Raw genomic sequence first — 14,796 nt, 5'->3', positions numbered from 1 at the left:
TAGACCTTTTTCTCCGACTGTAGAACTTTACATGGCGACACTAGACCTTTTTGCTCCGACACTGGACCGTTCTAGAAATAGAACTTTTCGATGCCGACACTACAATTTTTCGATCCCGACACTAGAACTTTTTGATCCAGACAATAGAACTTTACATGCCGACACTAGAACTTTGCGTGGCGACACTAGAACTTTCGATACCGACACTAGAACGCTTGGATCCCGACGCTAGAACGTTTCGATCCTGACACTAGAACGTTTCGATCCCGACACTAGAACTTTACGTGGCGACACTAGAACTTTTCGATACCGACACTAGAACCACGATATAATAGGAAAGGTACACTCTCGGCTATCCCAAAGACCGGCGGATGTTCAGTAAAGGGTCCCAAGATTCCCCGCCAGGTTCGCTAGTATAGGAGGCCCCTCGCCTCTCGTGGGTATAGTAAAAATTGGGGTTTTTCATTCGTTATCTATAAAATTACCAATCAATGTGTCCAGAAATTGATTTTATTTAAGCTTAATTTAATTCCCTATCCTTAAATACCTAATTCATCTAGATTAGGCAATTATTTTTATATTAAATTTGTGATTGAAATTCAAAATTTTTTGAAATTTGTGCCTTTCGCAACATTGCCTATTTCATTATATTAAACACGTTTGTCTTCTCTCTAGTGCAGAATTCATTGGAAATAGAATTTGACAATATTTATTAAATATATCCATTTTTGACAAAGGTGAAATTGAGACAAGAGTATCTTGCTGAAGGTACTTCCAACTACACCACTATCACAAATCAATGAGAAACAGGTAGTTACAAAATACTCATTATTAAATATCTATATTTCTTAATATATACGGAATCAAAGAAAAAGTAGCGTGGGAGTTACTTGAAGACCCGGGTAGTGACTAAGACACGTTTATTCACCGTAAACGTACATAACACTACAACAGATATAAGTAGACTGGGGCACAGCAAGGGAAACGTACGAGTATTTATGCACTTATGTGGACAGCAGCTACCGGGAAAATATCCGCTGACAAGACTGCCGGACATCTCGGGTAGAGTTGCGGTCAATAGCCGATACAGAAGCGCCGGACGTGACAACTAGTCCATGGGGCCTCAAATAACCGCGACAATATTTAGTTAAACAGGTTAATCGTATGCCATTAATAAAACGACGACTGATTAACCTATTTTACTTTTCAAAAATGAGCAGGTAATCCTATGCCATTGGTAAAAACCACGGCGACTGATAAACCTACTTTAGTTTTTTTAAATGAGCAGGTTAATCGTATGCCATTGGTAAAAACCAAATAATAATAAAAAAAACTGACAAACACTTTTCAGAGAAACGTCGGATTTATTTTTCAAGAAAGCGCACAAACGAACCCAGTTGACAATGCCCGCAATACTATATAAAAAAGGAAAAAAGAATTAAAATTCACAAAATAATTAACTATTTCTGAAAACCTTACTTAATATGATTTTTTTTCTTTTTTGGTGGCTGACTTGTAACCATCCTTGCCGTAACACATTTTTAATTGGAGGCTGAATTTCTTCTTCGATGACAGATTCATCTGCCACCACGTCTGCTTCATGAGAATTAACATCTCCAGACGTGGATGGCATTAAATCCATTTTCAAGGGATCGCCTAATTTGAATGTTAGGTTTAAGTTTTTGTTAAATGAAACTAATTTTTTTAAAAAATTATATTACCGTCGCCGATTGGGCTGCGTAGCATAAGAACGTATTCTCACAGATAAAAATGTTCACAAGTAAAATTCCACTAATAAAATTGATCATTGACACTTATGCTCCTTAATAAATTGTTGCAGAAGCACAATGTTTTACAAGTAAAAATGTTCATTAAAACCTTTATGCATAAAATCATTTTCACAAATGCAATGTTGCATTAGTAAATATCACCACAAGTAAAATTAACTTTTTGAAAGAAATTTATAAATAGTTCATAATTAAAATGTTTCAATTGTAATAAATATCACTGATAAAATGGTGCGTATTTAAATTGTACTACAAGTAAAATGTTGTTCATTTGTAATAAATGTCATAGATAAAACGGTGCATTTTTAAAAGTATTACAAGTAAAATGTTTCACATGTAATCTATGCTACAAATAAAATTAACCATTGATAACAAGTTTCATAAGTAATAATTCATAAGTAAGTTTTGCATGGTCATATACCCCTGGTTGATCCACTATGGGTAAATTTCCTCTCGGAAAAGGGATACCCTCTTGCGGGTTTTTACCATTAAAATAACCCGGGTTTTGGATCGGGGCGAAAGAGTGATTTTCCACCCGGTGGGAGCGCCTCTTGCGGGTGTGTGGTTCTCCTCCACGCAAAAAATTCATTTATCGCTAGATCCTAGATGGCAGTCCCATCCCAAGAGGAAAGATTTTTCTACTGGTTGTCGAGATAGTTGCAAAGCGCTGTTATAGTTTATGCTCAGTGCTGCCACTTTGGTGGGAAGGTCCCACTTTCTGGGATTTTTGATTTCCAAAGGTGGAAATGTGGGATGGGATGGGATTGGGATTTTTGAAAAAGGTGGGATTTAGAAGTAGAAGATAATTAGATAAATTATTTTGGGGTTTGGCCAAATGGCCAGTTAGTGATAAAAGTGTTATTGTCTTATTGAGTAATAGTAATAAAAATATTATTGGCTATTGGGCAACCTTGCCAAATGACTGCGCACTTGCGCAGTGCTTCAGTGTGCAGACGACAGTTTTTGTGTTTCAATTTGAAAGTGATGTAAATTTTGGTAAAAAATGTAAAGTCTTGGTTAAAAGCTCATGATAAGAGTGCTGAGTGAAGTCAATATCACCGACGAATTAGTCCAGGCCGTTATTAAAGTAAAATCCAATGCCACCATTCCAGATTCTAAGTCATTGTAAGTTTTGTGCAATAGACCTTTTACTAGTTTTATATGATGCGAAATTTCCCTCCATGTGCCATGTCCTATATATCCCCTATGCCATTTGTTTCACCAAGACAGTTTAACGCTCGATAAATAAAATACAATTTAACCCTGAGTCAGAGACTTATATTTTGAAATAAAATTTTGGGAAAATAGGTGGGATTTAAAAAAAAAACAGGCGGGAAACGTGGGGATTTTATAAAGAAAAAAGGTGGGGATTTCCTTGGGATTTTTAATCGGAAAATGTGGGAAAATTGGGATTTTTACATGGTTCCAGGCAGGTTGGTCGCGCACGCCGAGACGAAGCCTATGGCAAAGCTGCGCCGTCACTTTTGGGCAATAGGGAGAGACACTTATCGTCCAGACGACGCCTATCGTCAGCTGACCGAATGGACGCTTACAGCTGTCAAAAATTTATGTTTATTGTTTTTTTTTTTATTTGGTTTTAAAGTGAGTTGTATTTGTGTTTGTATTTTTAAAATCTATATATATGTTTAAAAGAATAAACTTTTTAGTGAAAAAAAAATTGCTGTATTTTATTTCTTTTAGACCTACGAAACAAATTTGACATTAGAACAGAAGTAAGAATATATTATTATTTGATAGGTAATATTAATGAATTTTTTACCAATTAACGAATTTTATTTAGGATTAGTGAAATGTATAAAATTTTTACAGTGTTACTCAGCCAAAGCTTTAAATTTGCATTCAGTGTGTTGGCTGCGTTTTCCATCCACGTTGGGAAGTACACTTTTTGATTAAGAAGGTAATCTATTGTGGCATTGTAAAAAAATTAACACACTTATCAAACAGGTAACTTATTTCACAAAATTTTAATGTTATAGACCTGACATCACTCTTTTATTTTCCCTTTTCCAGGTATCGGAATCCCACTAGGTTGACCAGGGCAACAACCAACAATTGAATAGGATTTACATAAATTTTACGTCAATCGATAGGTATTTAAAAGGGCTATCTATTTGGTGAATTTCATGAAAAAATATTGAAATGGAAAAAATTCCATTTGAAAGAAATTTTTTTGCGTTTTGTCGCTTAGGTACAATATTGCGCTTGATCGATTAAACGCAAAAAAATTTCTTTCATTTGGAATTTTCTTCCATTTCAATATTTTTCATGAAATTCACCAAATAGATAGCCCTTTTAAATACCTATCGATTGACGTAAAATTTATGTAAATCCGCTGAAAACAGAACGTAATTAATTATTTTATTTTATGACATTTTAGCGGGGGGAAGGCCAAAACAGAATTTTTGGGTACGTTGTTTGGTTACTAATATACACCAAAATAAACATAAAACTTATTTTTGATATTCTTTATTATCTCTAGCACGTTTTAATATGATATTTTACTTCGATTTTTATAGTTTAAGAACCGGAGTCTCCCATCCCTTCTCAAAAATACCCATCAACAGTTCACGCTTCAGACAGAAGTCCTCAAAACTTGTTACCTTGGTATTGGTGACATCCTAAAAGAAAACAAAGCAAAAAAATAACTAAAAAAAAAGGGGGAGCAAAATGGGTGGCAGCCAACGGGTTAACTTTAAACATACACATACACTATACAATGATAAAAAACAAAACAATACCAAAGACAATAAGAAAATAGGATAGTTCAAATAATAGGACTTTCAACAAACCCAAAAGAGGTCACGTCTCTTGGGCATCCATGATCAGCCCAGTCAGAATACTGAAGATGCCAAATGCTACGCTGCTGAGACGTGGGCAAGTGAATTACATCCAATTTTGTGATAGATTGACGTCCGGCAGAGAGTTTGCTAACTTGTCAAGTTATTTTATACTTAAAAATAAATATAGGAAAAGTTACTTAAAAATTTAAGCCATTTGATGATTTTGTGTAAACAATACTTTACCAAATTCTAAGGTAGCAGCATCTTGCTGTGGCCAATACATAAATCCACTGTAGCCATTCATACTACTATGGCTGACATGGCTTCTCAACGTGTTGACCGATTTGGTGTTGAGAGAAGGGGTTTGTTGGCCGCCATTATTACTAGAAGTAGTATCGGCTAGCATGACAATAACATAGACGTCACACTGCCAGACCATCTACCAAAATCAGACACTGTTGATGGTAGTGGGCCTTGAGCTGCAATGTTGAAGCGCTGAGCCAACCCCACGGCAGCTGAGATGTGTGATGCATTAATGTACCCAGTTCGGTTGTCTCGGCTAGGTGTCAACTTAACTCTGTTCTCTTCGTAAGGCAAAACATCTTGATACCTTAGGAAAAGATGACTTAGTTACTCATTCGTACGATTCACTTATGAAAAACTTTTCATACTGGTTGCGGCAGAGGTTATCTGGATGAACCGCCATGCTAAAATCCGCACCAGCCTTACGTCTGGGAATTAACTCAAATTCCAACAGAAGTTGGCCATCTGCCAACCGAGATTCCATTTCTTGACACTAGACGACACATTAGATTAGATGATACATTTGCACAAATTCATATAAATATTTAAAAAATGTAATGAAGTTAAAAACTAAGTTATGGAAGTACCAGGTGATCTTTGACGAGAGTTGCATCCGTATTTGCAGCCTTAGCTGACGACGACGACGAGTGATGGAAATTGGAGACAGAATTGGACGTCGAGTCATTGGTACTCCGTTTAGAGGACATCCCTAAAACGCGAAAACGAAACGCGAAACGAACAACGACTAAAACGCGGAACGCTGTGCGAAACAGCCCCCAGGCAATGGGCTGCGAAACACTCAAATATCGCCTAAAGGCAACCTAAATAGCGAAACGATTTTGCGAAACCCTTATTTAAAATGCCATTGGATTTGGCATTTCATTTAGAGAAATAAGAACCGCGTACTATTCTTTTTTGAGAACATGTAACCCCGATAAGCACTGTAAGCTCTACGCCAACAAAAACTCATGTTTTAAATCTATGGTTCTTTCCAGTCCTTTTTTAATTTGTTGACATTTACTTGAACAAATTCGCGACGAATTGTTAACTTGTATTGGCTAATAGGAAACTAAACCCGACGGGGGAAAAAAACTAGCATTTTTAATATAACAATGTGTTTAGAATCTGATTGAAGTAAATGAAATTAATTGATTGAATTAAATTGAGTTTAAACCGAAAAATGTAAAGCCGTGGGCTAACTGGGATGTTCTCCAGTGCTCTGACCTCTGAGTGCCTTGAATGGTTCCATAGCATGTTAAATTTGGCCTGAAAAAACTCATGAGACTGTTTGTTTGCTGTTTGTTAGAACTTGTGTTTCGTTTGCTGTGCCAAGATTGGCTATCTGTATAGTTCGAAGGAAAGGATCTTTGTCTTTATTGCACAACCATAAAGACTCCGCAGGAATGGTAAGTAAATTGTTTTTTTATATCTAATTATTTGCAATGACCTTGTATTGTACTTCACCCATCGGCCATAAAAACAGGTGTATTTTTGAAGAGGCATATTTTGAGACTGAAATGTTTTATCTTGCCACGAAATAAACAGTTGAAATTGTCATCACTGTTCTCTTTTTCTTTATCTGGGTCTTGCTTCGCACGAAAGCAATGAGCGTTACGCCAGACTTGCCAATCGATCAATTTTTTGAGTTTGATCGGCGATCAACTCATTTCAAAATAAGTTGATCGCGCGATCAATCAGTTCAGAATGAGTTGATCGCCGATCAAACTCATTTTAGCGATCAATTTTTCATTTTTCATACGCCATCTAGCGGTGAATAAAACGGACATGTACAGTAAAACGAAAAAATGTTAAACATTGCGAGTTAAATTATGGGAGCATATTTCCACAAATTATCAGTAGATGACGTGGAATAAGAAATTTTGAGCGCAGAAATGAGTTTGATCGCGATCAAAATTTTTGATTTTGATCGCGATCAAACTCATTTGAAATCAGTTGATCAATCGATCATTTTTTGAGTTTGAGTTTGATCGCGATTGAAAATTGATTTCGATCACGGCAAGTCTGCGTTACGCCCTCTGTTTTCTAACCGGTCGTTTCAACAGCTGTTAAGAGTACTGTGGCATTTTCATTTGTTATTAATTCTTTCAAATCTTAGTGAAAATGAATAAATATTATTGAACTATATGCGTTATTAGTTAAATTACAATTATTTCGTAATAGGATATGTCTTCAAAATCAGATTTGTTTAAAAATAATGGGAAAAGTGGCGAAATCGTACTTTCCAATCAGGATCCCTCAGGTCTCCCCCATATAGTCGATCCGAAACTTGAAATAAAAATATTCAGTTTGAACTGTCCTTTTCAAGTACTTTCAAAATGGACTTCTTGTGTCTATTGTTTGAGCGACTTTCGCTCGTTCCTGTCTGCCTTAAGCGCAAACGAACTGAAGAGTCAGCATTTGTAGCCGTTAGGATGATGAGGAGAGCAAAGTGGAGGTGTTTAACGAGACCCACCATTCGCCTGGGCAGCGTCCATTCTGGAACATGTGAAAGGGATCAAAAGGTGTCTGCATTTATTCCAGAATCTCGCCCAGCTGAACCACCACGCAAAGGTCTGCCTCCGAGAACGACGAGTCCTCCGATCATGGTTCGAGCAAAAGAGTTTGTCGGACGGTAATTGCAATCCCTTCAACCCGCTTGCCACCCAACACGGGAGGGGGTGAGATTGGCTGTGATTCCGTCCACCGTAAGAACGTCAACAAGCAGTCTCAGCCAGTACCGAACATTGAAGTCACAATCAAGCAGAAGCAACCCAAACAGCTTCTGTCCGTTGAGCTCTCGGTACAAATCGGAGCGACTCCCAGTGACCCAAAGGTACGAACGGTGAAGGTACGGAATAACAGACTCGATGAACACCCAGTGTCTGTGAAACGGACCTCTGATTTTGACCGTTTCGGAGAGAAAGGCGTGGATAGAACACCCATCGTGCTGGATCATGCCAAGCCGACTGTCTTTCAGCGCTTGGGAGAAATACCTTCTCAGGGCTTTGATCGAGAACGACCTAGTCAATGGAAACACGGGATGAAGCCATACCATCAAGCTTCAGGTGTCAGATCCCAGTCGGCTCGTGGAAACACGAAGTCCAACAACAGATGGTAACACAACGATGGGAGAAGTTAAAAGTCAACACAACAAACAGGGACCTTGCTAACCTGTATTGGCTAAGTATCAAGAGCGGTGAGGTGACCACTGAAATATGTGGTCAACTCACTACTCTGAACGGATTGCCTTTATGGGGGATTATTTTTACAAGGGACCTTGCTAACCTGTATTGGCTAAGTATCAAGAGCGGTGAGATGGCCACTGAAATATGTGGTCAACCTACTACTCTGAATGGATTGCCTTTATTGGGGATTATTTTTACAAGGGGCCTTTTTAACCTTTTTTTTTTAAATATCAAGAGCGGGGAGAGGGCCCCTGAAATATGTGGTCAACTCACTACTCTGAACGGGTTGCCTTTATGGGGATTTTTTACAGAGTTGGGCATAGCAAGGAATTTCCTGAGTGTTGGTTGAGCTTTTTTTTCTTTGTGTGTTTTTTTTTATTTTTTAACATTTGGCTTGTAAAAGGTTAATTTTTTTTCGGACATGAGTTAATGAAATTCCCGTTTATACACTAAATTTTTAAACCATACCCATTTTGTTGTGTTCAATTATTTCATCCCCTCTTCAGCGTATAAAGTTTACGTCTACACTTAATAACTATAATGCTTGTTGCAAGGCGTGGAGACCCACACGCAAATGTTTAAGGTATAAATTTATTATGGTAATCGTATAGAAAAGTACAAAGATAAAAAATAGGGACGCTACAAACTTAAATGTCGGGATCTCAAAAAAAACATCTTAATAGCCTCCATTATTCGCAGCATACTGTTCTTGTGCTGGCGATGATTGGGCAGTATGTTGATGAGGACAATCGTCACTGCTATGGGGGCCGGCCGACCCGATCATGGTTTGTTTCGCGGTTTAGCCGCTGAATGGTGTTTCATTTCCATGCTAAAGTGCGAAACAACGTTGCGAAACAGAAGGCTGCTGGATGGCTGGCGATAGCGTGAAATGTTAATATTTCAATAAATAAAAAAAGAAAATTTTAGCAGGAATCGCAGGTAATTTAAAGTCAAACATATTTGCTTTTACCAACGTGTTGAAAGTTAATTTTGGGCAAGGCTTTTACATTTCTGACAGAGCCAAACAGTCTCATGAGTTTTTTCAGGCCAAATTTAACATGCTATGGAACCATTCAAGGCACTCAGAGGTCAGAGCACTGGAGAACATCCCAGTTAGCTCATGGCTTTACATTTTTTGGTTTAAACTCAATTTAATTCAATCAATTAATTTCATTTACTTCAATCAGATTCTAAACACATTGTTATATTAAAAATGCTAGTTTTTTTTCCCCGTCGGGTTTAGTTTCCTATTAGCCAATACAAGTTAACAATTCGTCGCGAATTTGTTCAAGTAAATGTCAACAAATTAAAAAAGGACTGGAAAGAACCATAGATTTAAAACATGAGTTTTTGTTGGCGTAGAGCTTACAGTGCTTATCGGGGTTACATGTTCTCAAAAAAGAATAGTACGCGGTTCTTATTTCTCTAAATGAAATGCCAAATCCAATGGCATTTTAAATAAGGGGTTTCGCAAAATCGTTTCGCTATTTAGGTTGCCTTTAGGCGATATTTGAGTGTTTCGCAGCCCATTGCCTGGGGGCTGTTTCGCACAGCGTTCCGCGTTTTAGTCGTTGTTCGTTTCGCGTTTCGTTTTCGCGTTTTAGGGATGCCCATGAAACACCATTCAACGGCTAAACCGCGAAACAAACCATCTTGATTCGCACCGCGTTTCGCGTTTTAGTCGCTGTTCGTTTCGCGTTTCGCTTTCGCGTTTTAGGGACACCCCCGTTTAGACGCTGATGAGGGCGACTCTGTTCGAACACGATTTATGACAGCCGATCGAGCCGAGCTACGAACAGGCAAACCCCATTTCCTTCTGGTTGCGAAGCAGTTTGAGTGTTGGCGCAGGTAGAGGGGGAAAGATTGTGTTGGCTTCCCGGCTGGCGTAAAGGAATATTTTGATAAATGGGCTCACCATTTCGCACCATTGCAGAGTTTTCTGCCTGAGCTAGAGTAACAGGTAAATGGCTCATGGATCCAGAAGTGGCAGACGCAAGCCCATTTATAGCTGCCACTACTAAATCAGGGCTGCTATTGCTGCCAACTTTGCTGTATGGATAAGGTGGAGGTGGTTTATACATTTTTATCATCTGCAACTGCTGTTGAGCATTGTGCTGTGGCTGTGCTCGGAAAGCGTTTGTAGCGGTCGGATGAACGGCAACCGACGTTGGTTGCTGGACAGGAGAACTCGGATTGAGTACAATAAGATGTACGTCACCGTACTTGACACGTACTGCTGTTTCATAATCAGGGGCAGGACGGTAAGCTGGCAGTAGAGCCTTTAGGTTTTGCTGTGATGCAGCAAGTGATCCAGCACCTGATGCAAATCCTCCACCATTGCCCGTGGTGCCAGAGAGGAGATGACTTTGTGCTTGAGTAGGATTTATAATGATAAACGTAGGGGATGGGACGGAATGTGGAAGGCTGGCTCAAACACTGCCTAGGCTATCCTATGCAATACTCAGCCATTGCGCTAGAACTTCGTGGCTCTGTAGATTCAAACATTGAGGTCGATGGAACCAGGCCGCTGTTGACAGTTGCACTACTTGGTTCTAAATTTATACCAGCTATTCCACATGACACATCCATTTCCTTATCTTCGGTTGCTTGCAATTGCAGAGATTGGATAGTTAACAGTGTTTGCTTGTAAAAAAGTATGCTAAGTGTCGGCAAAGTTACGGAACAATCAGTGCGGCACTTCTCATTAAAACAGCAAGTATTCACAAGAACTTCACGGCCACCCACTTTGAGAATAGTTCCATATTCAAGGTCTTGCAGCTGCGCAAGTACGACGAAATTCCTTGTCCCAGTTTTTTACTAGGCTTGATGGCGTAATGATTAAAACACGCTGAATGGTTGGACGTCCATTGTAAGGGCCTTGCTGAGAAGAATCCTATTGACATGAACATTCATTATTTTAAGCAGGTAACAGGAAGAAGTAATAAACTGATGGTATTACCATATGAGTGGGATACATTGCAGTGTTTGACCCAATCCCATTTCATTGGCTAGGATAGCACCATAAATGTTTGGAATTTTGAAAAACCACCAAGCATTCGTACAAGAAAACTACACCATCGCGCTGGTGAGGACGCAAATTCTTGCTTGACAAAGGCTTCACAACGACGTCGACTATGACCGTACCCCGCTGCGATTCTTTACACTTAGAAGAAATTATTAAAAAGGAAACATTCGAGAAACAGAAACACTTTAATTCGAAAACAAACCTGGATATCGACGGTAGGTCTCGGCATTACCAGGGCTGAAGGTTGGCAAGGGTTATATCTGGGCTTGATTTCGTTTGAAATAGAATTGAGCTTGGGGTCTTTGTTTCCGGTTTCAAGAAAAGGCGAAACAAATTCTTTGCTTGGAGGACGAGGATTTACTAAAGACGATACCCCATCTGCTTGTAATTGGGTTCCACATGGCATTGGACTACAACAATTTCAACTGATATTTAGGGAGTCAATAATTTGATTTTGGATCTTAAAAAAGAAAAAAAAAAAAAAGATTAAATACGACGAGCCTTTTCGACATTTTTAAGTTACAAAAAAAACTTACAAGAACTTCGCGGCCGCCAACTTTTAAGATGTTCTCGTGTTCGAGTTATTTGAGCTGGGCAAATTTAAATCCTGTTGCTCGACTTATTTCTTTGTCTTCCATGCTCTGACTGGGTAGTTCGATGGTATTAACAAGAATGATTGATAATGTGAAATTCGAATACCTTAAGAATTACTCCTCTGTCTTTCACAGTTAAAATATCTTCTTCTTCCCAGTTCTTATGTTATTTAGCTGAAGCTTTACACCCAAATACATTATACTACCTACAAAAAAATTCATTAATTAATTGAAAATACAGATAATTTTAAAATTAAAGTCAAATATTGATAGAGTTTACTTTAAAGCTTTCAAAAGTGGTGGCTCAGTTGCACTTTGGATCGGATATGATGCATTTTTTTCAGGACTACATGTACTAGAAAAACTGGTATTAGAATTTTGCTGAATATTATCTAAAAGATCAAGAACATCTTGTGAACTTCTCAGTCCTGGTGGGTGTTCTACTTCTAGAGGTACACCCTGACTTCTTAGTAATATTTCATTCAGTTAAATTTCAAAATTTTCCCCTTTTTTTAAAAGAAAGCTGTTATAAATAATTGTGTTACTTCTGGATTCGATTTTTAAAAAACAGGGATTGATTTTAAGTACCAGAAGACTTTACATCTATTTTTGGTTGATTACACGAGAAATTTAACCGACACTCGTCTCAGATAAAATCAAGGATTCTAAAATTTGATCTTGGATCTTTCCAAAAGATCAATCCAGTCCGAAACTTTGCTTAAACTGGAGAAAGTGCTTACCAGAACTTCACGGCCACCCACTTTGAGAATAGTTCCATATTCAAGGTCTTGCAGCTGAGCAAGTTGGTATCCCACTGCTTCGCCATTTTCCTTTCCAGCCACCGCACCACCTCCACCTCCACCTCCAGCGCCCGCACCAACTCCAGCACCATCTTCAACTTGCAGGTGAAGCACCAACTTCCACTTGAAGAATAACTCGTCATCACAAGTAAATGAAAAACAAGGCATTACTTACTTTTACATTAAAATTTTCAAATGATTGCTAAGTAAAGATTCTATCTGCATGGATGAACGCACTTCTAGGCCTTACAACAACTTACATGTTGCTGGGCCAGAACGCGAATCACTTCTAACGTAACTAACTTAACACCAGATGAACGTATTTCTAGGCCTTACAACAGCTTACATGTTGCTGGGCCAGAACGCGAATTACTTCTAACGTAACTAACTTAACACCAGATGAACGCACTTCTAGGCCTTACAACAGCTTACATGTTGCTGGGCCAGAACGCGAATCACTTCTAGTGTAACTAACTCAAGATCAGATGAACGACCTTCTAGGCCTTACAACAGCTTACATGTTGCTGGGCCAGAACGCGAATCACTCATTCTTTACTACTAGAAAATTGAAAAAAAATTATAATTACCAGCCTTCACTTTTCTTTGATGTACTACTGTTGGTGTTACTTTGCCAACCCCCGAAACAACAGTGGGTTTGTGTTTCAGACCATGATAGACATACGGTGAAGGTTGGCATAGGCTGTGACATTTTTTAACAATAACCAGTAATAAGTCATTGTGCCGATACACCTGGTCTCTTTCCAAGAACAATCTGGCTTGGTGGTCAAACTCTTCATTCCTTGCCTAGAAACAAAAGACTATCAGTGTGGATGACAGGATAACAAAAGTGGACATAACCAACTTTCATGCAAAACCATGATTCAACATGTGCAAAATAGCTAAACAAAGATGTAAGAGAAAAAATTTAGATTCAGAACAGCTACAACATGTCATTGGCTTTCTTACCTCTTCGATGATTCTTCCAACACATCCTTTTCATTTTTTGGTGGCTAGGTTTACGTCAAGCACACTCATTGCTATTGCTTTTGAACGTTGGCCACAACTTTCATGCAAAACCATGATTCAACATGTGCAAAACAGCTAAGGGGAATATATATCAGAGATATATATGAATGTTATCACAAGTCAAGGGGAAAACGGGGAAAACAATTATTTCGAAACTACACTACAAACTTTACCTTTTCATTAGCTCATTCAAAACAATAAAGACATTTCAAAAAATAAAAACACAAACCAGTAGAAGCCGTTCCATTGGTAGCAACGGTAGCAGCAGCAGCGGCGGCGGCTAGTTGCTCTTCCCTGACAACGAGGGACGTAAGCGAGACCTTGACCAAAATATCACCCGCCAGGCCATGACCCTGTACCGATTTTACCATGACAACTGCTTCATTTGGAAGCGTTTCGACGTTGAACGTGATTGATGGTGCGACAACCTAATCGTAAAGTGAATTATAAATTTATAATAAACAAATTTAAAAAAAGAAAACTAAAAAAAAAAGGGTAATCTATCTTCTTATCTGCTGACTGATTTCTTAACTACTTACAGAGAGGTGGACTGGAAGAGCTTGAGCAACTCTGTCGAGCAACTGAAAAGTAGGTGGCTGAGAGCAGAGGACGACCAACTGAACATTTCGATCGCCTTTTAAAAGTAATCCTTTGGCAAGCAACCCCACTCGCATGACGCCTTTCAACATCCACTGTGGCTGGGCTGGGCCGTTCGTGGCTGCTGCAGCTAGAACAAGCGCTGGGGCGGGGGTCGCAGTAGGGGTGGTAGCTGGAGCGACAGAAGGAACAGAGACCGGCACATCAGCCTGAGAAGCGGCGAGGCGCAGCAACGGCTGGAACAGGCGATTGAGCAAGGTTATTGGATTATTGCGTCTCCGAAACTTTCGTTTTGTCTTCAGGTTGATGCGTTAGCTGATCAGAAACTAACTTTAATGAGCGTTCAACAGACGAGACGAGCGTCTGTATGGCTTCTAATTCGGTTTCCTGCAAAACGATCAAATGCTCCATTGTTAGTCATTTTCTGAAAAAACAATCAACGTAAACAAATAAATGAATAAGAAAGTGAAACCTATACCGATGGGTAGATCTCTGAATGTTTCGCCATGACATGGCGATCGTCACTGGATTCGGGTTTACGCATAGCTGGATTAGGAATACCCATCGGCAAGGAGCCGGAAGGAAAATACTGCAAAGATAGAAATGAGAAAAAAAACCAAAAAAAAAACAAACAACCATGACATGACTGTATAGAAACGGGGAAATAAAACGTGTACCT

The 14,796-nt window shown here is 38.9% G+C and overlaps 1 non-coding gene and 2 pseudogenes across 1 annotated transcript; all 3 read right to left on the bottom strand.

The window, feature by feature from the left end:
- Positions 1-4,315: 4,315 nt before the first annotated feature.
- On the bottom strand, positions 4,316-10,723 carry LOC116934226. The gene is made up of 6 exons (XR_006651144.1): positions 9,800-10,723; positions 5,479-5,581; positions 5,260-5,384; positions 4,832-5,198; positions 4,598-4,758; positions 4,316-4,426 (listed from the first exon to the last, which is right to left on the bottom strand). It is a non-coding gene; the product is annotated as an uncharacterized LOC116934226 (transcript).
- A 54-nt stretch (positions 10,724-10,777) lies between these two features.
- Positions 10,778-13,062, bottom strand: LOC123475784 (annotated as a pseudogene).
- A 438-nt stretch (positions 13,063-13,500) lies between these two features.
- Positions 13,501-14,796, bottom strand: part of LOC116936238 — an 8,075-nt pseudogene continuing 6,779 nt past the window's right edge.

The sequence above is a fragment of the Daphnia magna genome, linkage group LG9, assembly GCF_020631705.1.
Source record: "Daphnia magna isolate NIES linkage group LG9, ASM2063170v1.1, whole genome shotgun sequence".
Taxonomy (NCBI): Eukaryota; Metazoa; Arthropoda; class Branchiopoda; order Diplostraca; family Daphniidae; genus Daphnia; species Daphnia magna.
Note: the sequence above shows the minus strand (reverse complement) of the source record. Positions and strands in the feature narration are given on the sequence as shown.